The 25,760-nt window shown below is 32.8% G+C and overlaps 1 long non-coding RNA gene across 1 annotated transcript in view; it reads left to right on the top strand.

Annotated features, from left to right (window-relative positions):
* Positions 1–25,760, top strand: part of LOC134700315 (uncharacterized) — a 36,244-nt gene that overhangs the window by 9,784 nt on the left and 700 nt on the right. Inside the window, exon 2 of the long non-coding RNA XR_010103836.1 lies at positions 12,384–12,575. This is a non-coding gene — a long non-coding RNA (uncharacterized LOC134700315). The remainder of the gene's footprint in view (positions 1–12,383; positions 12,576–25,760) is intronic.

The following is a 25,760-nucleotide window of genomic DNA, read 5'->3' as shown; positions in this document are numbered from 1 at the left end:
AATAAGCAGAGGCTGGTTTGTTTTGAAATAATACACAGTCAACATTGCAAACCAGTTTACATAGAAATCCTGTACAGTTATGATCAATTTTGGAGGAAAATGACAACGTTATGTGGTAATTTTTTTTTTTTTTTATTTTTTTTTCATTATTAAATGTAATTACATCGTGCGTAACGTCTATAACGTTTCTTATGAGTTTGAAATCAGAAGCGTCTCCGCTTAGAACGTGCGAACGGTTGTAGGGTTCCAGTTTAACAGTGTTTGCAGGAGGTTATTATTTTGCTACTAAGTCTAGATTAAAATTGTCAACATTAATTCTTATACGAATATATCCAAGTGACTTAATCATACAACTTGCAAATCAAAGTACACAAATGTATCACATTGAAAACTACATTTGTCTTCGTTTGTTAGTTATGCCATAGTTCATATTCATTACTCTCTCCAAATTGTATTTTCAATTTGTCAAATGTACAGTGCAAGTCATATTAGATGAAATTTCCATTCTAAACATTCACATTCCCGTTTATTACTTGTGCTAGAATAACCAAAAGATCGACCGTAAAACAGATTTTGATCATTTATAGAAATGAGATCTGAGTATTTTGGGATTATTTTGAAGTCGAAAATCAAATGTCAATATTACAATGTAGGGCTTGTTATTAAAACTATCGTATCCAATGTCATTGATTACGCCATCAAAGTGTAATTCGATTGAAAATAGTGGAAAACATTTCATCATATTTATAGGTCATGAACAAGTCCAACAATACATTATTAAACTAGATACAATTGTAAAGTGGCGTGGCTAGGGGAAGGGGGCGAGATGCCACGGTATTGAGGAGAAGTATTAGGTCAAATGATACAGTTAACGAAGACTTTTAGTCTTGTTGAAAATACTTATTCCAGTCTACAGAAGATATTTTAAAGGGAGTTGCGTTTTCTTTAAATATGTATGTAATCTAATGTACAGTAGTTGTCGTTTGTTTATGTAATATATACGTGTTTCTCGTTTCTCGTTTTGTTTATATAGATTAGACCGTTAGTCCATTGGATGAAACTGACGCGAAATATATGAGTAAAATTATAAATGAATCTATGCTCATTTCGGTACACCAGGCACTCGTTTCTTTTACATAAGAATCGTAAGTGGCGCTCAATAAGACAATAAGCAGGCAAAATCTAATACGACATTAAAAACATTATAAATCAGAAATTCACAAAGTTATACCAAATAAGGCCTTTGGATCGACACATCTAAAAGTCAAATCGTACATGTATTTCCTTCAGGTATTTTTAATTGGATTTTTTTTTTATCAGATCTTATCTTATTATCACATGCAAAATCACCGCCACCATTACCATTATCAAAATAACCACCACCATCACTATTTACATAAACAACGACACCGTCACCATTATCACTAACGTCACCCCAATACTATTGCCACAATAACAATCACCACTACTTCATAAAGCAAACTTTCCCCTCTTCTTTCCAATAAAACATTAAATTTTCTTTAAAAAAAAGCATATAAAAGATTAGACGTATACATTTATCAGCCAATGAGGTATATGTTTAAAAATTAATCTAGATTGAGCAGTAGTATATCAATTTGATTATTTTTTACTTTGCATTTTATTTTTATCTTCATTACCAGTATCCGACCATTGTTCCTGCTTGTACGTTTTCGGTTTTTGATAAATTGTTATTTACTTTCTTAATAGATGATTGATTTATATATACCAGGAACACGCAAGACGTCGTTTCGAAATAATTGTTCCATAGACCTCGGTACAGATTATATGTACTTAAGGAACTTTTAATAATAATGAAGCTGCGTAAGTTTGTTTTTTGTAAATTGCACTCCACAACACGAAAGTGAATCAATCATGATAGAAGATTGTATGCATTTCAAAAATTATCCCTAATATCAGAATATATTCTTCTAATAAAAAGCGTTGTAGCTTTTTAAAAAGCTGAAACATGATAACTACGTGTAGACAGACGATGAAATCAACACGGAAAGAAATTTAATTATTGCGGAAGTGAAATAAAAATCACAATATTCTATATAAAACACGTAAAAGTTTAAAATGATATAATAGAAAGTCTATCTCTTCGCCTGTTTTACTGAGGCACTCCGGTTTGCCCCAAAAAAGATGATTAAATACGAAATGTGTCTGTTTATGTCAGATACGTCTTTGACTAGAAAATGTCCATAAATAAAATAATGAAAATAAAAGAGCAAATAACATTTAAATAACGTTTTACGGAATAACATTTTTTTTACGAGTTAGACTTGGAATTATTTTGACATACACTATTAAAGATCTGCTAGGTATGTCAAATACATTGCGTGAAGATTATAGAAAGACAACTGTAATTGAACTAACGAGTTTCCAGACTGAAGAAGCTAAGTTATGGCGGGCTTCATGTACTTTTTGTACAATCACACTTCTGTCACTTTTATTTTTACCTTGACCAATGGAGAAATTCGAAACATTCGAAAGGTTTCGTACATTGACCTTCCAATAAGTAAGATATGCTGTGACAATCTGAAGAAAACTAGGTCATGTCCTTCAAACCCCAACAATTGTAGAGAACTGCCCATCATAAACAGATGATCATCATGGGACGCGACTTAAAAAAAAAGTGAATTAACTCTTGCTCATGTGTACCTTTACATTACATCACACCGCTTCCTTTACCTGATTGGTTACACAAAAGGCAAACAAACTTAAAACAGGAAAAATGTAATACATCTGTATCCCCTTATACGTATCGCATCACAAGCAGACGCAAAACATATGAATTGACTCTAGCTACGGTAAAAAATCAAAGGAATTTGGACTCAATATCAGTTCTAACCGCAGCTTGGTTCTAAATTAAGACAGCATCGCCCATGTGAAATGTTTCTACATAATACATGTACATATTAATGCTCAACTGTGCGTTCGAATTTCCGGAGTGATTGACAGCTTTTATAAAAAGTGTTCTGAAAGCTTTTCAGTTTTTTTTTTCATCTTTATGTAAAGCAATGGGTTGAATATTACTCTACTTTTGATTTAATTGTGTTAAAAATTGATTTTGCAGACAAATTTAGAGTTTTAGCATCAAGTAAAATTCATGTTTAAAACATTTATGTTCTCTTGAAGTTGATTAAAGATGAAATGTGTTTGAATGCACTTTTCGTTTGTAAATTATGCGATTTTATGAGTTATATTCCTGCTGGTGATTTGTTTTCAGTCAAATAATCACTTTTATTACAGATATGAGTTACTATAATTAATGTTTCGTTGTAAATTGAAACTAATTGATGGCACTTCAAGAAAAACAGGTATCGAATCTCAATAAAATGTTCTTCGAAGACTGATTGATCAATTTCAGTTTCTTTTTTTCGACAAACATTAACAATTCAAACATTTTTGTAAGAGATATTGCAATTTGAAACTCGAAATCTCAATTAAAAGTCTGGAGAATTACAACAAGGAAATATTGGTAATAAAAAAAACTTTCAAACAATTTCCTTTATATGAATGAATTATTAATTCTTAAAACAATCTGAGGAAGTATTGTTAGTACTATAGACGTAAAAGACTATTTTGTTTTAACCATTAGTCTGCCTGATTGTAAAGATTTTATATAGCATTTTAAATTCAAAGATTTATCACGTCAATACAAATGATATCTATTTATGAATAATTGATTGCTGCGAGAACTGTTTTATCGATCGTAAGACGTCATTCCATACCTCTGATAAATAAAGTGTCAGAAACGACATAATGATTGTCAGAATGTGAACATTAGCTGTTTTAACTTCATTTCCTGGATAAAAAAAGAGCTTTTGTTAAAGTCTACCGGTGCGTCAACTTTTCGTGGGAATTATCACATACTTTTTTAATTAACTTGTATTACGAAACTAAACATCTCTAGGTAAACAGTCAATATACATTTTTTCGGTCTAGTTTTTAATGTGATATATATGAAATTATGAGTTTTTTACATGTCGATATCGCAAAATATCAGTCACGGGTTACTAACGCCCTTGTGTAAAAAAAAAAATGTAATTTAACAGAAAAAAATATGACAAACATGAACTAACGTCAGCCCCGTAACCACAGAATCATGACAGGCACAAGAACAAACTTAAAAAATCAGTTAAAAAGGGCTTACACGGGTGTCATTCGGTTTATCGAGAGAAATGATCGTGAAAGAATATTCAACGGCGGTCAAGTATTGAGAGACGATCGTGAAAGTTCTGGTAACGGATCGTGAAAGACATTTAATGTACATTCTAGTTCAGAATCTTTGAAAAAAATCGCTTAATTTTTAAAACGCGGAACAAATCCGAACAAAAAAATATGTCTGTCAGAATGGTTTAAATTACTCAACATATAAAACTGTGAAAGAAGATAAAGAAAATTTGAAGTACTTTTTGAAAAAACACAAAAGGCGCAATGCGTGTCTATGAAATTAATTACAAATAACACGCTTTTTGTACCTATAATTGTCATATTTCAGAATATCATGATATATTGGAAATTTATTCTTTGTGGTATCTGATAGTACAGTAAAATTAAAGTATGTTCTTCCATTAAAAGCGTTAATTTGTTTATAAAAACCTTGGATTTGTTGAATTTCCATCAAACTTGATCGTGAAGGATCAGGCAACGTATTATTTCGATCGTGAAAGAAAATGCGTGACCAGACTCAATACTAGTAATCAGAAATCAGTATTTCTTTTATCATTTGATAAATCTGCAAGTGGTTGAAGGTTGTAACTATTTTGATAAGGATGATCATTAAAGCTATTATCTTTTTTACTAATCAACACTTTGCCTCGAAAGTTAAACTAGAGGCTCTAAAGAGCCTGTGTCGCACACCTTGGTCTATGTGAATATTAAACAAAGGAAGAAGATGGATTCATGACAAAATTGTATTTTGGTGATGGGGTTGTGTTTGTACATCTTACTTTACTGAATATTCTTGCTGCTTACAATTATTTCTATCTATAATGAGCTTGGCCCAGTAGTTTCAGTTGGAAATGTTAGTAAAAATTTACAAATTTTATGAAAATTGACTATTAAGGACAATAACTCCTTAGGGGGTCAATTGACCATTTTGGTCATGTTGACTTATTTTTAGGTCTTACTTTGCTGTACATTATTGTTGTTTACAGTTTATCTCTATCTATAATAGTATTCAAGATAATAACCAAAAAAACCGCAAAATTTCCTTAAAATAACCAATTCAGGAGAAGCAACTTAACAGCAGGTTGTCCGATCCAACTGAAAATTTCAAGGCAGATAGATCTTCACCTGATGAAAAAATTTACGGCATGTCAGATTTGCTCTTTATTCTTTGGTTTTTGAGTTATAAGGGTGCTATAAACAGTTTCGTATAAAAAACTATTCCCCGACTAAAAATAGACTTGGAGGGAAGTCCCTTTTTATCAACATAATTGGTAAAAAAAGTATCATGTTTTTTATATTTGATTGTAAAAATAAGTTAATTAGCTTCAATTAAAACAGGTTGAATGATTAAAATAATTTTTAAAATTTAGATTAAATACACATGTTTTAAGGGGAGACAAACTGTAAACATCCTGTTTTTTTGGCAGTGAAAAGTGCAAAACTTATTTGCACCCACTGTAGCTCTTTTCGGAGCAGGCGAACGTAGCCTGAAGCATAAATTTTTAGAAAGACTAGGTAAAAACCTATGAAATTCATACAGTTTTGAATATGAAAAATGTGCATGTATCATGTCTGCATGGGTGTGCAAATGGCCTGATTTCATGTTTTTTATGCATAGATTAGGCAATGTTTTTCCCATTTTCTCTGGATAAAACTTTTTGGTACTATTAAAAGTACAATTTATTTTTATTTCATTATACACTAGAGAAAATTCTGATTCTAAAGATATCTAGTTTTATACAAGTATCTTCATTAACATTAACACCACTAAGGGTCAATTATAGATGGTCCCTCAAAATATGACGTCATAGAAATAAACTATTGATTGCACCCTAAGCCGAAAACTACATTTTACCCCTATGTTCTATTTTTAGCCGTTGCAGCCATCTTGGTTGGTTGGCCGGGTCATGCCACACAATTTTAATACTTGATACTCCAAAGATGATTGTGGCCAAGTTTGGTTTAATTTGGCCCAGTAGTTTCAGAGGAGAAGATTTTTGTAAAAGATTACTAAGATTTACGAAAAATGGTTAAAATTGACTATAAAGGGCAATAACTCCTAAAGGGGTCATCTGACCATTTTGGTCATGTTGCCTTATTTGTTAATCTTACTTTGCTGAACATTATTGCTGTTTACAGTTTATCTCTATCTTTATAATATTCAAGATAATAACCAAAATCAGCAAATTCTTTTCTAAAACTACTAATTTAGGGGCAGCAACCCAACAACAGGTTGTCGGATTTATCTGAAATTCTTGTCAGGCCACCCATTTTTTAAACTAGATACCCCAATGATGATTGTGGCCAAGTTTGGTTTAATTTGGCACAGTAGTTTCAGAGGAGAAGATTTTTGTAAAAGTTAACGACGACTGACGACGACGACGGACGCCAAGTGATGAGAAAAGCTCACTTGGCCCTTAAGGCCAGGTGAGCTAAAAAAAACAAACTAATAACGTGTCTAAATAAGTGTGAAAGATTCAGCTCTGTGAATCGGAATGTGCACTCCAGGCATACCGACACTAAGTAGCAAATAATATGGATATGCAACGTTTAAACCAAATGTTTTGTTATCCATCAAACAAAAAATCATAGCAAAAAAGGACATTTCATGTGTAATTTTTGATTGAACGATAACCAACATTTTGTGCAACAGAACATTTTAAGTTCTTTATCAACAACGCAGATAAAGATTGATTTAACTACTTGTATATAGGACATACTATAGAATACCAAAGCGCAAATGCTGTAATGTCTTGTTTTCTTTACTTATGATAGTATATTTGTTGAACGTCTATAATATCAAGGGTTTTACTAGAAGTGTCAAGTGCACTTAATATTGTCAATAATTCATAAAAAAGGTCATGGTCAGATGAACGATGCCATACAGATCTCTACAAATATCCCGTACACCAAATAAATGTGGTCCGATCCTTACAGTGCCTTAGAAACTGACAATTGTAAAAGTTATGCTTGGCCAATTAATTCGGAACATAAGGTCAAAAGTATATGAACCCTGACTGACAGCCAGGCATAGACATCTAACTATCATTTAATAAATCAAACACAATTGAAGCCATCATGGTCATATAAGAAACATGCAGACAGACATATACACCATACACGAAACACCTTGTCGCTATAGCATACAGGCACAAAATGTATATATTCAAAATAGTACGGTGACGAGAACCATTGTTTTTTAGATTTAATCGTCAAACACACTATATGGCTATATTATATATCATTGGATTCGGAAAAATGAGTACTATTGAAATATCGATGTCGTCAAAAAGAAATGTGGTAACAGTTTTGCATAAAATGAGGTCAAAGATCAAATTCTGTTTTTATTTTTTTGTTCCATACTTAAAAAATTTGAAGAAATATACAACTATTTAGATTCTACACATATTTTGTTAAAATAACAGTAGTAACCTTGCGGGCTGACATTCAACCTCATCAAAAAATGACAAATATTATTTTTACCTGCATCCTACTGTCTTGAAGACATATTTAGCATAAGATCATAAATGAAATTTATTGAAACTAAAAAGCACTCAATACTTCGAAAATAGTAACAATTCAACATTCCAATAAAAAAAGGTCCACACAACAGAATTATATCTTCTGATTAATTGTCAAGGAACATGATTTGAAATTTCTACATAATTCTGACCCTTTACAGGATCAAAGCCCCGGATATGTAAGGTTTTGTAGTGAACAAACACATGACTGCAGATATTCCTTTCAATGAAGACACAATATCCTGCAAATATTCTGTTGAAATATGCTCTTTAAAATACACGGTGTGTAATGCATCATTTTACTCTCGCCAACCGTATTCTAAAGGTAATCGGATAGGGGTGTAGCAATGTGTAATGCGGTCTAAATTTGTAGTTTGAAACGAAGTACGTAAAACATACTGTTTCAGTGCCTTCTCGCAGGAAGGTAACCTGACAATAACATAGAGATAGTTCTCATCATAAACCTTTAAAAATTATCTTTCATGCCAAAACAAGGGCTTCATCATTGTCAATATTACCGAAACTCTAAAAACTACTGAAATAGTCGTGCGTGTTCTTCGAAGCCTTGTAGACAGTTTGTATACCTACTCCAAACAGAGACGAATGTGCGTCGCATCCGGTAAGAACATGTGCAGCAGGCAATAGTTTACAAATTGATTGACAAACACATAGTTATTGAATGGGTGAAATTCTCCGCCCATCATTTACACTGCTAATGTTCCACATCTGCAACCACAACTCGCTTGTATGTGCCCTATTTTCATAGTAGCGAACACACAGAACAATTACAACTGTATAAGAGGTCCGTATGATTGTTTTTCGACACTTTCACATTTTCCTAAACTCCGTGTCAAAGTTTAAAGCATTGGGTATAGGACTTATCTTGCATGCTGAAAAAGTTACGACAGCCATGAACAGTGTTGGTTTAAATAATTTTGACAATTTTGGAATTAACAAACGTTCTGACTATGTAAAGCTCACATCAGGTGGAATCTCATGGGATTTTTCAAAGTTTTCCAGTCAGGAATACTTCTCTGTTCTATAATCTGATACACTTTGATGGAAGCTGTAGTCTCTGTGCGGCGTTTCCTTTCGGCAGACTTAAAGAGTTGTTCGTGTCGTAGCGGTCAAAACCATGTGCTACTATGTGCGCCATAGAAATTCATTGGGACATATATTTTTAATAGCCAGCTGCAAGGTTGCCGTATGTTTTACCTTTCTTAGCGTTAATAAATTGAACCAATGCCATACAATATCTGATGTAAGTTGTGCTTCATCATGATGGTATAAAGGAAGGTAGGGAATTTTTGTTTAAAGTGCGCAAGAGACTTTAGATTCGAATTGCTTCACAAAATCCGACTTGCATGATTTTCTCATGGTGCCGTCATTTTGAAAAGGGGATGATGGAATGGGTGCGACAACACATGTTCTATGATAACATCATCTTTACATTTTGCCGAAATCAGTGCACATCTAATCACAAGTTATGTATTTATGCGACCTGAAAGTATTTCCCCCGATTTATATTTAAGGTTTATGTTTGAATTTGATATTGGACTATAAAACTCCTTGTGATCTTAAGAAAGAGCACTAGTGATAAAATGTTTAGACATGTTCAAGCCTTCCTCGACAACTGTGAGCAAAAAACCTCGAATATGTCTTGAAGCATGCATTTAAGAAGAGATATTGATAAATCATTGAGTGTGGGATTCCACACCAAAGGGATCAGTCATGAATCATTTAGATGGTTCACAGTGACAATAATTTGTTCTTCGTCTCTTTCGATTGCTGTTGGCTTTGTTTCTATTTGTGAATTTGCATAATTTGCAGCAATTCCATCCCTTTTCAGCATTACACGACTAATGGATTCTATTAAATGTCTAGTATGGGTTCACTTAACAAGTGCAGACTTTTGATTTGTTATGCCTACAGTGCCACCTAATCCCCTTGAGGCTTTTGTAACGGTCTTTTCTGTTGCCATGTCATAGTACTGTTAAAATGTCCAGGAATATGTCAAAAAAGGAAAAAGCCATATATATAAGGTGATCGAATTTTCTCAGAAAATTGAAGCATATTGAGTATGTAAACTGGCATCCACCTTTGTGTGGTACGGGTAGTTACAAACATATAATGTTACATTTGAGATGACGATATCAAGGAGGAGACCAATTTCCCTCTCGTTCTGCTCTAACATTTGACAGCTGAATGTTTACTGCTTTAAGGAACATATCCCAGTATGTAAATGTAAGTAATACATCACATACCAGTTGCGTATTTGTATCTATAAGAGGCTGTATATGAGCTTCGTCTATGTCATGTGAACGTTATGAATTTTTTCTGACTTGAATTGCTGAAATAGTGCTTCTAAGACAAATGAACTTGATACTATTGATTAATAAAGGTACCCAAATGTATGAAATATCATAAAAATGTTAAATATTTTACATTTTGCGTTAAAAAAATCAGGAAATTAAACTAATAAATGCAAAGTATTTGTAGTGTTAAACTTTTACAAAAACTCTTTAATAACGAATACATTTTGCTAAACTTTATTTGAAATCGCTAAAATAACATGAATAAGGTGTAATAACAATGTATATAATAACAGAAATCATATCATGGATGTTATTTTACAATGTTGACCTTAAACCTTTTCTTAGTCAATTTTTCGTTCAAGTAAACTAACGTACTTCAAAGCCCATTTTACGAAAATTGCACCGTACGATTTTTTGACGACAAGTAAAAATGTTAAGTTTAACATTTGAACTACCAATACTGTGATTTATAGCCGTATAGTTCGAATGACAATTAAACTCCTTAAATAAGCGATTTTTCCTTACTCAGTCACCGTACTAAAAGGCCAAACAACATAATACAAACATTGCCGAATGATACGTGATAATGAGTTCAATGTTAGTTGAAACCTTGCACAAGTCGAAAATATACACCTTACAATCATAACAACAGACAGTTATCATAAAGCTCAACGAATCCTCGATACGAACTTGACCACTAAAATGAATCTTCATCCATGAAATGAGGCAAATTCAGGGTCAGGTGAATTCTATCTGACGGACATTTAGTATAGGATTCAATATACAAAATATTGGTATCCTATAATTCATGACATGTTCACAAATGCGCAAATAATAATTTTAATGTATTTGCGCGTCTTGCGTACTAAATAATAATTCTAGTACCTTTGCTAACTATTTACACCACTTGGTCGATGCCATTGCTGGTGGACGTTTCGTCGCCGAGGGTATCATCAGACCAGTATTCAACACTTCGATGTTGACATGAATATCAATAATGTGGTCATTTGATACAAAATTCTTGTTTACAAAACTTTGAATTTTTCGAAAAACTAAGGAATACCATAGTCGTATTTGGTTCAACTTTTTGGAATTTTGGATCCTCTATGCTCTTCAACATTTTACTTGTTTGGCTTAAACCTATTGAGGATGTTGACCTATTTAGCCTTTTTCAATATCAATAATTATCATATAATGGAAGAATAATGTGAACGTATTCGTAGCATCAGATCTTTCACGATCCTTTTCACGATCTTCAAAAATGCGGTACGTGATCTTTCACGATCCAAAAAATCTATTTTGTGTAGATAGTTCTTTATTTACCAAGTTTCAGATTATATTTATACAAAATAACTATGAAACCCGTTTGATTAATTCAATTACAATGCCCTTATTCTGATAAACGTAGTTTATCTAGACGAATTTGTGAAAAAATCGGGTTTGTTTACATTTTTTACGTCATTGAAATGTCGAGAAGCAATCTGCCTTTTGTCGTTTTGTAATAACTATGTACTTTTGAAACTGGATATTCTGACATACTGATCATAATGTTGAACCATTTTGACAGACAGTTTTATTTTGTCGTAAATGTGTCTGTGTAATTTATTAAATTATAATATTTACTGAACTTTCATATGTCTTCTCGATTAAATGTCTTTCACGATCCGTTACCAGAACTTTCACGATCGTCTCTCAATACTTGACCGCCGTTAGATATTCTTTCACGATCATTTCTCTCGATAAACCGAATGACACCCGTGGCTTAAGTCATGAGATCAATACAAAGCAGAAAAATCTTCAACAAAAACACAGATCGGACTTGGAATGGAATTTATTAAACATCCCTCGCAGCAAAAAAGACACACAGAACAGATATGAGAAATCTATCAGTTACAGTCAGCTCGTTCAAAAGCCAATAACAACTAAAACAATACAATAAATTAGTCTAAAACGTTGATCTTGGCACACATTTCGTGCATTTTATTTTTACCGTGTGCATTATATTGATTTGTAAACTGGATCTTTCACTTAAATACACAAGTCCTTCCCTTTATTTTCCATTCTCAATTTTATGATTGAATTGGTTGATTTTACACACCAATTAATTTCTATAAACTTCTGAATTAGGACTGTAATAATATATTATGGTAAAATCATTTGATTGCACTTTTATAATGTTCCGAATATCCTACGCGTTTTATGCATGCATTATGCAGAAGGGAACAAAGACGGAAGATGCCAGACGATGGACGCCAAGTGATGGGAGAAGCTCTAGTGGACCATTTGGAGGGTAAGCCAAAAAGCAGGTCAATATAAAAATAAAATAATGTTCTTTCTTGTTCCTTTTCAGACAATAGACAAAATGCTTCTTTGCTATGGCAACGACTAATTGTAGCTATACTGATAGCAGCAATAACTACCAAGATCTGCAATGTGCGTCAAATGAATTTTGCTGTATTGGTTCCTCGTTAAATACTTGTTCTTCTACGATATGCTCAACCTCGGCATCGAGCAGCAGTAGTTCTAGCATTTCACCGACTCTGTAAGTATATTATGTAATGAGAGAGTTTGAATTCTTTTAAACTTTTATCGGTATTTGTCTTATTTAAAGTTTAAATGTTTCTAAATGTATAACAATTCAAACATGCTATTTCACAATTTAAATTGATGATTAAAATACGCATTTAGAATGAACTTTTTGCAGAAAAATGGGTTGGAAATTTAATGAATAAAAATGATTTAGTTCCAGGAAAATGTTATTTTTGTCAGTGTTTTAAAAAATACCCACAGTTTAACTGAAAATTTCTAATTGTATCTTTGAGTGCTAACTCTCTCCTTTCACATTTCAATATCAACAATGTCTAGTATTTGTTACTTCATTCTGCCGGTAATGTTTTAAACACAGCAAGTATTATCCACTGAGTTTTACAATATTATGTTACCATTTTCCTAGGCTGAGAGACAATTTGAGTACTAACAAATATATTTTAACCTGTCACATTATTAATCTTCCTTTCTTAAGCCTGTTTTTCAGTACTTATCGTTTGTTGCTGTCTTCTATATTTGTATTTTATGAATCATAAATAAGGCAGTTGGTTTTTGAATTGATAGAAAAACAACATACGAATAATATAACTAAACCTGTTATGTTTAAAACGGCGTTAGACATGTCTGAAAAATGCTGAGGTGCATATGTCATTAAGACGGAAACACAAGAACACAAAAGCAAGAACATACATCTTGCGTTTTAGTTTCAAAACCAACCCTCTCTGTCAAATTGTACCATTAATTTTTACTATAATTTTGAACGCACTCTACAAAAATTAAGATTATAAATATTTGTACTTTAAGTAATGATTTATTAAAGCTTGTTCTTGAATTGTTTAATACGGTTTTGGAAGCACTGGCAGCATATGCAGATTAATTTCCTTTTCTGCTTAACAAACACTAATTCCATTTTAATTCCAAGTGTCACAAAATATTGAAAACGTATATGAACTGGAGTTATTGTCTAATATCAATAGAACTCTGTGTGTGTTGTTATCTTGAACGCTGAAATAAGCAGGCGATAAATTGACTAGATAATTAAGAGAAGCTTATTTCTAAGCAATCTAAATAAAATAAAGCGAACTGATTTAATTTTGATAATTCTTTTAGATTTGATGGAATGCAATATTCTAATAAAATTCATTTATGATATATGGAACCTGCATGCAATCGTGCACAAACAAATCGATTAAATTTAAATTTTGCAGCCCCAGAGTCTTCTTTTCAATCAGAAAAACCGTTTTATTTTATATCTTAACTTTAATAACTCTAAAAGTACATGGAAATCCGATTTGAGTGCTAAAATTGTCACTGTTATAATGCAACCATTAAAATTACAACGTTCACAAATCTGGTTTTAACTTACTAAGGAGCAAAAAGTTAATATATGTATACATATATGTCTAAATATTTTACACATTTAACAAAATAAAGTTTTTAAATAGCGTTTTCTTTAGATAAACAACTGAAACATCCTCTCTTTCATTTTGTGTGACTGAGTACATTCATCAAGTCATATATTTAAAGCAATGGTCAATCTTCATACATTACTGCATGATAAATAATTAATGCTGTTTTGATCTAATATTTTTAATGTAACGAATATCACTGCAATCTATAATGGTTCATTCTTAGTGTCACTATAATAGATATATATCTTAGCTGCTAAACGTCGAAGGGTGAATATTTCAAGCATGTTCATAACGGTCTTTCGAAGTTGTAACATAAAAAGAAATTGAAAAAGACACTGCTCTTTAATTTGGAACTTGTCTGTAACGATATGTGCATGTTCATAATACAGGATTTCTTATGCACACCACAAAAAAGAAAAACTTAAACGGTGTAACCAATATTGATAGATAGGGGAAATTAATCCTGTTTTTTTTTTTTTTTTTTTTTTTTTTTTTTTTTTTTTTTACAGCTGATGACTTATAAATGGTCATCAGAGTTCTAATGATTTAAATACGTTATGTATTAAATATTGATGGATCATTGCCTGTCAGTTGCTGACTGAGATACATACATTGGGCAGTGTGGCACCGTTAAAGTCCACAATTCCTCTAAAGTCCACAACACCGCTAAAGTCCACAACAATTTTTCGCTAAAGTCCACAAAATGACCTCCGCTAAAGTCCACAAGAAAACGCCGTTAAAGTCCACAATAACAAGTTCCGCTAAAGTCTACAAAAAAGCACCGTTAAAGTCCAAACATTTTTTTTTATTATCAAAAGATTAATTCGCTGGTTTTTTAATCCCAATAGTATATATATGATCTAATAAAAAGCATGAACCCTTGTTTTTTCAAAGTATTTCTTACGAAAGCGTATTAGGGACATAGTAAACATAAAATTTGTAATGAAATATTTTTCAAAGTCGAAATTTTGACTTAATCTCGAATTTTTGAGCTTCTCAAATTTTTGAATTACGACTAAGTAAAAATTCAAAATTTTGATTTTTTTTATAACTCGAAATTTCGACTTTTCTCAAACGCAAAATTTCGCCTTTTCTCAAAATCAAAATTTCGACTTTACTTCAAACTAAAACAAAATAACGTTATAACGTACTTGTGAGTGATTTTGATAAAAAAAAAAAAAAAAAAAAAAAGCAGACATGCAAGATTTTTTATATATATTTTTATTTAGTTTTAAAAAATAATTTCAATATAAGCAAAAGGTAAATTACCATAAATACTTTGTTCAAAGTTTGCCATGCTCATCACGATCTTGAAGACCTCACCACGACCGTGATACGACCTTACTGCGATCTACATGATCGTACTACGATCATCAAAATTTGCATTTTTTTTTCCACAGATCGTAGTCACGTTACACACGTTATTGCGTCAATGCCGTGAAATTAGACAGAGCAATTTGATAAATAGCTCTTCTATGAAAACTAACTAGTACAGCTTTATGAAATTTATATCCATAGATTAGGCAGGTATTACTGTTTCCAAAAATATTAAAAATATTCTTTAACTTTTCATAATAGTTTCAAATAATGATACACATATGACCAAAACGTCAAAAATATGCGTGTCAGACGTAACAAATTATTCGCAAAATAACTTTTGCAGGAATTTTTGTGGGCTTATAAAAAGTTTAAAATCCGCGAAAAATCGCATGAAAGATAAACGTCTAATATAATTTATGACGCCATTGCTGTTTTTGTGTTGATCGAACGGTAAAAATTTACTTTTTCAAAAATGAATAATCCACGCCATGGTCAGGTTTCTGAAAATGGTAAGTTATCAAAATTTATCGCTTTTGAAAATATCAGATGATATAAAATTTTGTTTTTATAAATTATTCCTACAAATGTGCTTAGATAGACCATTTCAAATCCGGAATTTTACAGCACTCGCACCACAAATAAAAACGCATTGGCCTCGGGAAATTGTCTTGCAAGATTGTCCAATGTCGAATTTCGCCGCTTTTTTTCAAAAACACTGTCAGTTTCAACGTCATTTTATTAAATATTCAATTTATAGCATATAAAACAGTGCTTTTTCGTAATTGTGCTTTCATCCCACAATACGATAACATACTTTTTGATAAGCTGTTAAGTCGAAATGACTTCGTTTTTTAACAAATCAAATGTCTTGCAAGTTTGTCCACTGAGCAATTTTCTTACGTTTTGATCGTTTTCGATTCGGGACGCTATACATATATGTGTTTTCAAATTATTTTTAAAAGTTTGTTCTTTGTTTTGGTGTTAAACACCACATCATGTATTAGCGACATTTGTTGTATTTTATTGACCTGTCATCAAAGGTAGGAGAAGCCGGACATCAGGCGACCTTAAGTTAAAATAGTTGCAATAACTGTCGATTAGTTTCGGAGTCGAACAAATCTCGCCACGAGCGTATCTTAAAATTACCATGCTTTTTATTACTTTATATGAACTCATTAGGCCAATCCTCCTCCTTAGCCATCGAATTTGAAAGCAGTTCGTATTATCATATGATATATGAACGATATTTCATTGTTTTTAAATAACAAGTACGGTTCGATTTTATGTTTTAAGATCAGAGGACAAAACAAAATAACCAAATTACAAATTTCGAAAATAGATAGAATCATAGAAACCACGATAAGAACTGCAATATATAAAAGTAGTTATAATTAAATAGAAAATGAATAATTATCTAAAATGAAAAAAATACATATTGTAATTTGTCAATAAAAATAGGTAAAATATTAATTACAGAACAGAAGAATTTCATATCCGAGACAGAGAGAATTAAATATTGTAAAGAGATACAGTAACTGAAAAGAAAAGAGCAAAAAAATAAAAGTTACAATAAATATATAAAAAAAAATACAACACAAGCCGATTCAGAAGTCCGAAAAGTTCATTTGCTTGCATATCTAACAGTAGCAAATGTTTCATACATATTCAAGACTTTGAAGTATCCATATCGATCAAAAATGATTACAATCAAAACGAACAAAGTATACTCGATTACCAACGTAAAACGTCAAATTTTGACGTTACCAATTGGGACGCAATATCGAGCGTAACGTCAGTGCGATATTAATCATGCCCATACCGCGACCTCACCACGTTCTGATTTTTTTTAGATCGAGATGAGCATGGTGCAATCGTGGTCTAGTGGGACTGGGGCTTTAGCTGGGGTCACACATTCACGTTTTTTTTTACTGCCGTTTCAGTTTGACAGGACCATTCCCGATTAAAATTTGTCAAAAGTCTGATCAAGATCCTGTGAATCGTGGATGGAAATTCAAACCTTAAGGTGGTACCTAACACTACAGGGAGATAACTCTGTAAAATCAGCTTAACGTTTTAATTACGTTGTGTTGAAAAGGGAATATTAAGCTTCTCAATGATCAAAATAAGTGTTTGTCAAACTGCTATATAACCAGTGTAATTTTTCTGATAAAACAGTTAGTTCAAATTTTTTGAAATTTTTATATTTTTTTAAAAGGGTCAAAGTAAATACTGTGTCAAAATTTTATGAAAATTAAACGAGCCAAATTTATTTTAGTTAAAGTGTTGGATACCACCTTAATTAAAATTAGTAAACCAAATTTTTAATCACGACAACAATCAGATATTGTTCAGGAAGCGTCGATATTCAACCGTTTCCAAGCGAATTTATCCCGATAATTCCGTTCTAAATCCGCTTCTAATCCGATTTGTATCTTTCGCCGGGTAAAATTCGACCGAGTCTGTCATGACTGCGTCCCGATTCTACCGAATGTAATTCATCAGCCATCAGATAGTGACAAGGCAGTGAACCGATACTGACGGAAGTTATCCGTTCGAAAACTGTCGACATACTCGGGATGACCGGGTACTATCGGAACGTAATCCTATCACGGTCCGCTCTATCGCATTGCTAATGGCTTTGTCTGGTCTCAGTCGTATTGTATTCTGTAATTGTCGGGAATCTGACGTGGGTATCATTGACGAATTTAGAATTAATAACGGGACTGTTTCGGAACGGTTTCGGCAAAAACGGTTCGCAATCGACAAGATCTTGATGCAATCTGGACCCAATCGGCAGAAAAACAGCAATGAAAAATTTCTCCAGATCTTTCCCGTTCTTCAGGACACCGTCCCGAATACACAGAACATTGTTAGGAACTCGATCCGATATAGCAGAATTTGTCACGACATAGGAACGATTGTAATCCGACTAGACAAAATCGGCTGAGTTACCCCGAATGTTACGGGACGCACCTAACTGTTGTGGTGCTTTGCCGAACTATTCGGACCCTTCCCGACCAGTATGAATCTGTTACGAACTAAAACGACTGCGTTCAGACAATAATAGGACATTCCAGATATTTGAGGATACTAATCCGACTTTTTCACTTTTCGTGTCGTATCGCTGTCTGATCTTAAACGGGAGCAATAATCGGCAATGTTTGAACCCCGCATTACCTGGTGAAATTCGATCGAGTCTGTCACGACTGCGTCCCGATTCTTCCGAATCAAATCCGATAGAGATCAAACAGTGACTAGACAGTGAACCGACGCTGACGGAAGTTATCTGTTGGAAAACTGTCGGTATACTCGCGATGATCATGTGCTGTTGGAAAGTAATCCTATCACGGTCCGCTCTATCGCATTGCAAACGGCTTTGTCCCGTCTCAGTCGTATTGTATTTTGTAATTGTCGGGACTCTGACGTGGGTATCATTGACGAATTTCATATTAATAACGGGACTGTTCCCGAACGGTCGAGGCAAAATCGTTTTGCAATCGACAAGATCTGGATCGAATCTTGACTAAATCGGCAGAAAAACAGCAATGAAAAATTTCTCAAGATCATTCCCGTTCCACAGGACACCGTAAAGAATACACAGAACATTGTTAGGATTTTGATCCGATACAGCATAATCTGTCACGACACAAGCACGACTATAATCCTACTAGACAAAATCGGCTGAGTTTCCCCGAATGTTACGGGACGCCCATAATTGTCGGGGTGCTTCGCCGAACTATTCGGACCCTTCCCGACCCGTAGGAATCTGTTACGAACTTATACGACTTTGTTCAGATAATGAGAGAACACTCGAGATAATTGAGGATAGTAATCCGACTTTTTCACTCTTCGTGTCGTATCGCTGTTTGGTCTCAAACGGGAGCAATAATCGGCGATGTGTGAACCCCACATAAGGGACATAGTAAGGCCGTTAATTTAAGGTCCCACATAAGGGACATAATAAGGCGTCTCATTGGCAATAATACCACATCTTCTTTTAATATATAGTAGAAATAAAATTTGCAGTGAACTTCTTTTTTCATAGTAAAAATTTTGGCATTTCAAATCTGTAAATTTCGAATTCAACTTGAAATTTTAACTATTTAAATCTCGAAATTTTGACTTTAACTTGAAACTTTTACATTCTAAATCTTGAAATATATTCAAACTTAAAATTTCTGTCAACATGCATGTTCTTTCCAAATGAAACTCTTCAATATAAAATGATTATCCATATCATACTTTTAGAACCAAACGAATTTCTGAAAATAAATTGCCAAAATGTGTGGATCCTCGGTTGTTTTTAATTTGCGTCCATGTCTTCTCCTCTAAAATTGTAATATTAGTACATGTAGCTGTGTTTGATTACTAACAGTCTATCATAATGTTTAAATAGTGAGGAAACGACGAAATTTTCAGTTTTAAAAGTTTTTTTGTTTTTGTTTAAAAAAAAGTCGATATGTTGAGTTAAATGCCTTGTCCACACGTACATTTGATTCGAATCAAAGGTCAATCGAATTCGCTAATCGTGTTCACACACTCTTCCTTTTTTATTCGAATTGATTTGAATTGTCTAATTCGCACTAACCAATTCGCCTTAGAAATCCGTTTTTGTTGAGACGAATTAAAAGTTAACGACGTTCGGACAGTAAAGCGAATTACGTGTGAACGCATCATAAGAAAAATCATTTGGAGTTTAAGAAAGTAATTTTTTGAGTTTGAAGTAAAGTCGAAATTTTGAGTTTGAGAAAAGTCGAATTTTGCGTTTGAGAAAAGTCGAAATTTCGAGTTTAAAATAAAAATCAAAATTTTGAATTTTTACATAGTCGGAATTCAAAAATTTGAGAAGGTCAAAAATTCGAGATTAAGTCGAAATTTTAAAATTTGGAATGTCAATATTTCGACTTTGAAAAATATTTCATTACACATTTTATGTTTACTATGTGCCTAATACGCTTTCGTAAGAAATACCTTGAAAAAACACGTGTTCATGCTTTTTATTAGATATATATACTATTGGGAGTAAAAAACCAGCGAATTAATCTTTTGATAATAAAAAATAAATGTTTGGACTTGAACGGTGCTTTTTTGTGGACTTTAGCGGAACTTGTTATTGTGGACTTTAACGGCGTTTTCTTGTGGACTTTAGCGGAGGTCATTTTGTGGACTTTAGCGGAAAGTTTGTGGACTTTAGCGGCGTTGTGGACTTTAGCGGAAAATTGTTGTGGACTTTAGCGGTGTTGTGGACTTTAGAGGAATTGTGGACTTTAACGGTGCCACATATTACTCAACATAAGCAACACGACGGGTGCCACATGTGGAGCGGGACATGCTTACCCTTCCGGAGTACCTAATATCTCCCCTAGTTTTTGTTGGTGTTCGTGTTGCTTAGTCTTTTGTTTTCTATGTTGTGTCTTCTGTACTATTGTTTGCCTGTTTGTCTTTTTATTTTTAGCCATGGCGTTGTCAGTTTATTTTCTATATATGAGTTTGACCCTCCCTCTGGTATCTTTCGTCCCTCTTTTAAAGGTATTGACTTGTTTGTATAATATCGATAGACCGATCGGTTGTTGAGAAAAATAACATAATACTGAAAAACAAAAATAAGGTCGTCAAGACATGCAATCCTAGACGTCCTTTAAACATGTTTTGGTAGTTTAAGGTGACATTTAAGATATCCATGTAATTGTAACGCCGAGGTTGGAAAATTATATGTAATAGCCAATTACATGTTATAGTACAAACCGACAAAGCGCTGAATTTTCTAAACATTTATATTTTTTATACTGAAAAGTGTTATTTCTATGCAAAATACTCATAATAAGTCTATTGAAATTTTTGCATATGCCGATAAGCATGAATTAGTGAACACTTTTAATACTAATATGTTTTATTGTATAACACATTATCAAATATCAAAATTCTCTTTAAGCAGATTTGTGTAACTTTACAAATAAACCTCGTTCTTTACAATATATTAGATGTTGCTGAATAGAATTTCTTTGACATGCAACGCACGTACGATTTTAATTCATTTAGTTATTGCAGAACATACAAAATTTGGAGAATCGACGAATTTCCATAAAGAGCAAAAGTTTCATTATTTAGTTAACATTAGACCGTCCAGAGTTTATGAAAATTAATTAGGAATATGAACGAAATTTGAATTCTATTCATTAACTTATTGCAGTGTATCGTCAAGATGGAACTCAAGGGAGGAAATAAATCGAGACTGTAACATATTAACATTAATTTAATTTCTTCCTTTTGAATTTAACTTTTAATACATCGTAATGGAATTTGACAATCAGTACATAATCGATCATAATCATTTTTGGTCGTTAACGCAATGAAGTAAAAAATTTCGCACAAAAGAGGCGAAATATTCCAAACCGATATTGAAACTTATAAGTCGAAAACAAACTGACAATGCCATGAAAAAAAAAACAATCTAAAGATAAATAGCGGTATACAAATCATCACATAGAAATCTAACGAATATCAGCAACACAAACTCCAGTAGAAACAAGATGCTCTGGAAGGGTAAGCAAATCGTACTTAACACGTGGCGCCCGTCGTGTTGTTCCTGTTAGTTAAAACCAAGTGGTAATTCTAATTCAGAAGGTAACATGCTTAGAACTAATTTTTACAAGATAAGATATTTATTATTTCGTTAATTGAAATTATTTGACAGAAAATAATGACCGAATTCGAGTTCGAAATTGTACCTAACTTCTGAATTCGTAAGATTTTTTAAAATTATAGTTTATCAACTCAGTCAGTCATTGATGATATCATCTTCAATTGTCAGTGTGTTCGCACTCACATATCAATTTAGTTCATAAGTACACGTAGTACAATATGCACTAATGATGACATTAAGTGTCCACGCACTATACGCGATTCCACGGTGGGTATGGTTGTCCTGCGAGAGAACGTACTGTGCTGGTGATTCGGTCCTGACGGGTGCTGGTGATCAATGAAAAAATGTAAACAAAGACGAAAATGATGATTTTTGACGTTTTCACTCATAAAAAATGGAAGAAAACAGTTGAAATTTTACAATTTCGTTTCTTATGGGTTCATATATAAACCATTAAAAAATGACCCTCTAAACTGTTTCAGTAAGCGTAACACAAAAATGCTCATTTTCAGAAAATCTCGAACTGAAAAAATAAAACAAAAATGCTCATAGAGTCCGCTTTCTATACCGCAATCCACACGACAAAACAATTTTGTGAAAAAACATTGCAATGTATTAAAATTTAGCATTTTCTCAATTTATTCATGTCCTGATACTGTACTGTGCTGGTGGGTCCTGTCATTGTGCTGGTGGGTCCTGATACGGTGCTGGTGATTTTGGATAAGAAGTTGGTCATATTAGAAACAAATGTTACAAAATCAATAAAATTAGCCAGATAATTGTTGCCAACAGGATCTATGACTCCTATTTTCTTGTGCATCCATTTTGGCTGTTTAATATGTGTTTTCAAATAATCTGAACTTGTTTTACATTATAACATAAAAGGGCAACATCTTTCGTCAAATATCAGATAACAATATATAGTATCTAAAAAAAGTTAAAAATTCCATAATACCATATAATTCATTTAATGTGTCAATTTGTTCGAAAAAAGTCGAAAAGAAGAGAGTTTTTTTAATGTCATGATTATCGGTCGCTTTCTAGATCTATGCTTAGCATTTTTTTTCAGATGACATGGACTCCTCACCCTGATGACCCTGCTGCCTTTCATAACTTTATCCGTATACATATATTAATAGATAAACAAAAGTCTGCATGGAACACGTATTTTTGTATTTAAAATGATTCGTTGTAACGAGAATATTTGTGGTGAATTGAAACTGTGAGGGTCACAATCTTAAATTGCTTATAAATGTTGCTGGAATAAGTTTCGTTATCTGATTTGAATTTTCGGAAAGGTGCAAGGTAGATAGACATTTTGATTTTTTTACTCTGTAATGAACCATTGTGTTGATCCCATGCTAAACATAACAAAAATCTCTGTACAAAGGTCTGTGAATTTTCTACAAAAATAGTGATTTTAATTTCACTACATTCTCTTTTTCTACTAAATACAATAATGAACTACAAACAATAATGCTTTGCAAGAAGTTTCCCCTTGATATATGTACAAAATTATATCTCTATTATTCATTGTCTGTGTTGTTTTGATACTATTGCAGTTTGAACATTTTGGAATTGACAGGCGACAGGAGGGGTCATAAACCGTACACGAAAAGATAAAATATTGATATAAGTACTTAATTTGCATCTTTGAACCCCCACCCTGGCTTGTTTTTTAGGAGCCTGGGGTGTCTTAAAATGGTCGATTACAGACGGCCGAGTACGCATTTTACTTTCCAGGCGTGTTTACGTTGATTGTTACTGTCCTGAAAACGGATAGATGGAAACAAACATGTTTGATATATCTGGCTTTAGATTCAGTTTTTTTAAATATAAATTAAGGCTACATTTTAATATAATAATTCTATGAATTCACAATATAAAAAAATGCAGAAAAAAAATGAATGAAGTGAAATATCTTAGTAAGGAGTCATTACTACAGAGATGGTGTGTTTGACACACAAAACTTAAAAGCTTAGTGATATTACCAATATTAAAATAAAAGTGTATTTTAGTTGGGTATTTTTTCCATTTACTCATTTTCAATTATAATCAAGGCACATTTTATTTTTATTCATGAAAAATATTTATATATAGAAAAGAAGGACACATTTTTCACTTCTTCCCCCGTAATTCTCTATCAAAAATATTTATTTTGAAATGAAAAAAGCTAAGAAATCTTAATTTTATTAGTGTTCTCCAGGTTATATCGTCTTCATTCTCTGACATATTCTAGCCTGCCCTTTCATAAAATAGTGATTTTTTTTAGTGTTCTATCGAACTTTCCAAAAAAAATAATACCTGATAACCGTTTAGACAAAAAAAAAATTGTTGAAAAAGTCTTAGAGCAAGTGATTCTTAATAGCTATAAGATACATTTTTCTTTTACAATACAACTTTTTTAAATCTTACGGGAAACTACTCCAAGCTTTCACTGTAACCTCGCTCTAACTTATCCCCATCCCTCCCCCCCCCCAAAAAAAAACCACCATCAAACAAACCCGCAATACTATTGTCATTCCTATAGTCAGCACTCAATTGTTCACAAACAAATGTGTTTTAAGCTGCTAAAGACATGATTCAAACGCTCAGAAAGTCCTTTATTCTATATTTTTGCTCTCCATTTTTATGCAAAACCTTTTACATTTTTATTTTTTTGATTACTGTTGAAGGTCGATGACTATGGTTGTTAACACATACTTCTTTTGGTTTCTTATGGAAATTTGTCCATTGACAACAAACATACCACATCATCTACTTTATATAAGTATTGTATAAATTACAACGTATTTTGGTGAGCTTGCAAAATGATCGTAATCCCGAAAATCGTAAACATATTTTCTTTTCTTAAAAGGGGACAAGAAGGGTTCCATTAACAGGCCAATAAATAAGATTACAGTTAGTTTAAAAAAAAATTTAAAAAATAGGGGTATTTTTTCTCTCATAATAACAGTAAACAGATTCACAACAATGTCAATTTTAAGAAAGCAGACAACAGCTAATAAGTCAATAACAGTACAGCATCAATGATCTTGAATATATGCCACTTTTAACTAAAATATAAAAGCACAGAACCAGGACATAGGAGCACAGAACCAGGACCGTTTTTCTTATCACCAGCACAGCGTCAGGACAATTCCGTTTAACGAACTTGCACGACTTTTGCAATATAATATTGTTGTATTATACTTTGCATGGTACTTATGACACATCAGAGAAAAATTAAGCAACAAAACAGTCGTTTTATTGCCGTTCTGATACAATGTAAACAAACCCACCAGCACAGAATCAGAACCCACCAGCACCCGTCAGGACCAAATCACCAGCACAGTACGTTCTCTCGCAGGACAACCATACCCACCGTGGATTCTGGTCTTTTGTCAAACATGCTGAATGTATTCTGTTTTTTAAATGCAAGACGGAAGGCTTTTTAGTTGGCACGAACTTTGGCACCTTTCCATAACGAGGGCATTACATTTGTTACCGGACGTGAAAGAGCCTTACAGGAGGCCAAGTATAATGGTATTTTTCATCCCATGTATTTCAGAATTGATCAGCTAGATCTGAATATTAAAATGAAAGTTGTGTAATCCACCATACTTTTTTCCGTGGAAACGAGACGAAGGTGTATTTTAATAGCATGTGCTATGCGTGTCCAACTGGACAACTGGGTGTTAAACGAAAGTTGCTAGTGTTTCGAATTCATCTAGGTTTTGTATTTGTCTGAACTAATTGTTTCAAAAGAAAGACTGAATCAGTTGGCGAAAAAGAAAGGAACATTTCTTATTCTTTTCTGTCTTCT

The sequence above is a fragment of the Mytilus trossulus genome, unplaced genomic scaffold (genome assembly GCF_036588685.1).
Source record: "Mytilus trossulus isolate FHL-02 unplaced genomic scaffold, PNRI_Mtr1.1.1.hap1 h1tg000138l__unscaffolded, whole genome shotgun sequence".
Taxonomy (NCBI): domain Eukaryota; kingdom Metazoa; phylum Mollusca; class Bivalvia; order Mytilida; family Mytilidae; genus Mytilus; species Mytilus trossulus.
Note: the sequence above shows the minus strand (reverse complement) of the source record. Positions and strands in the feature narration are given on the sequence as shown.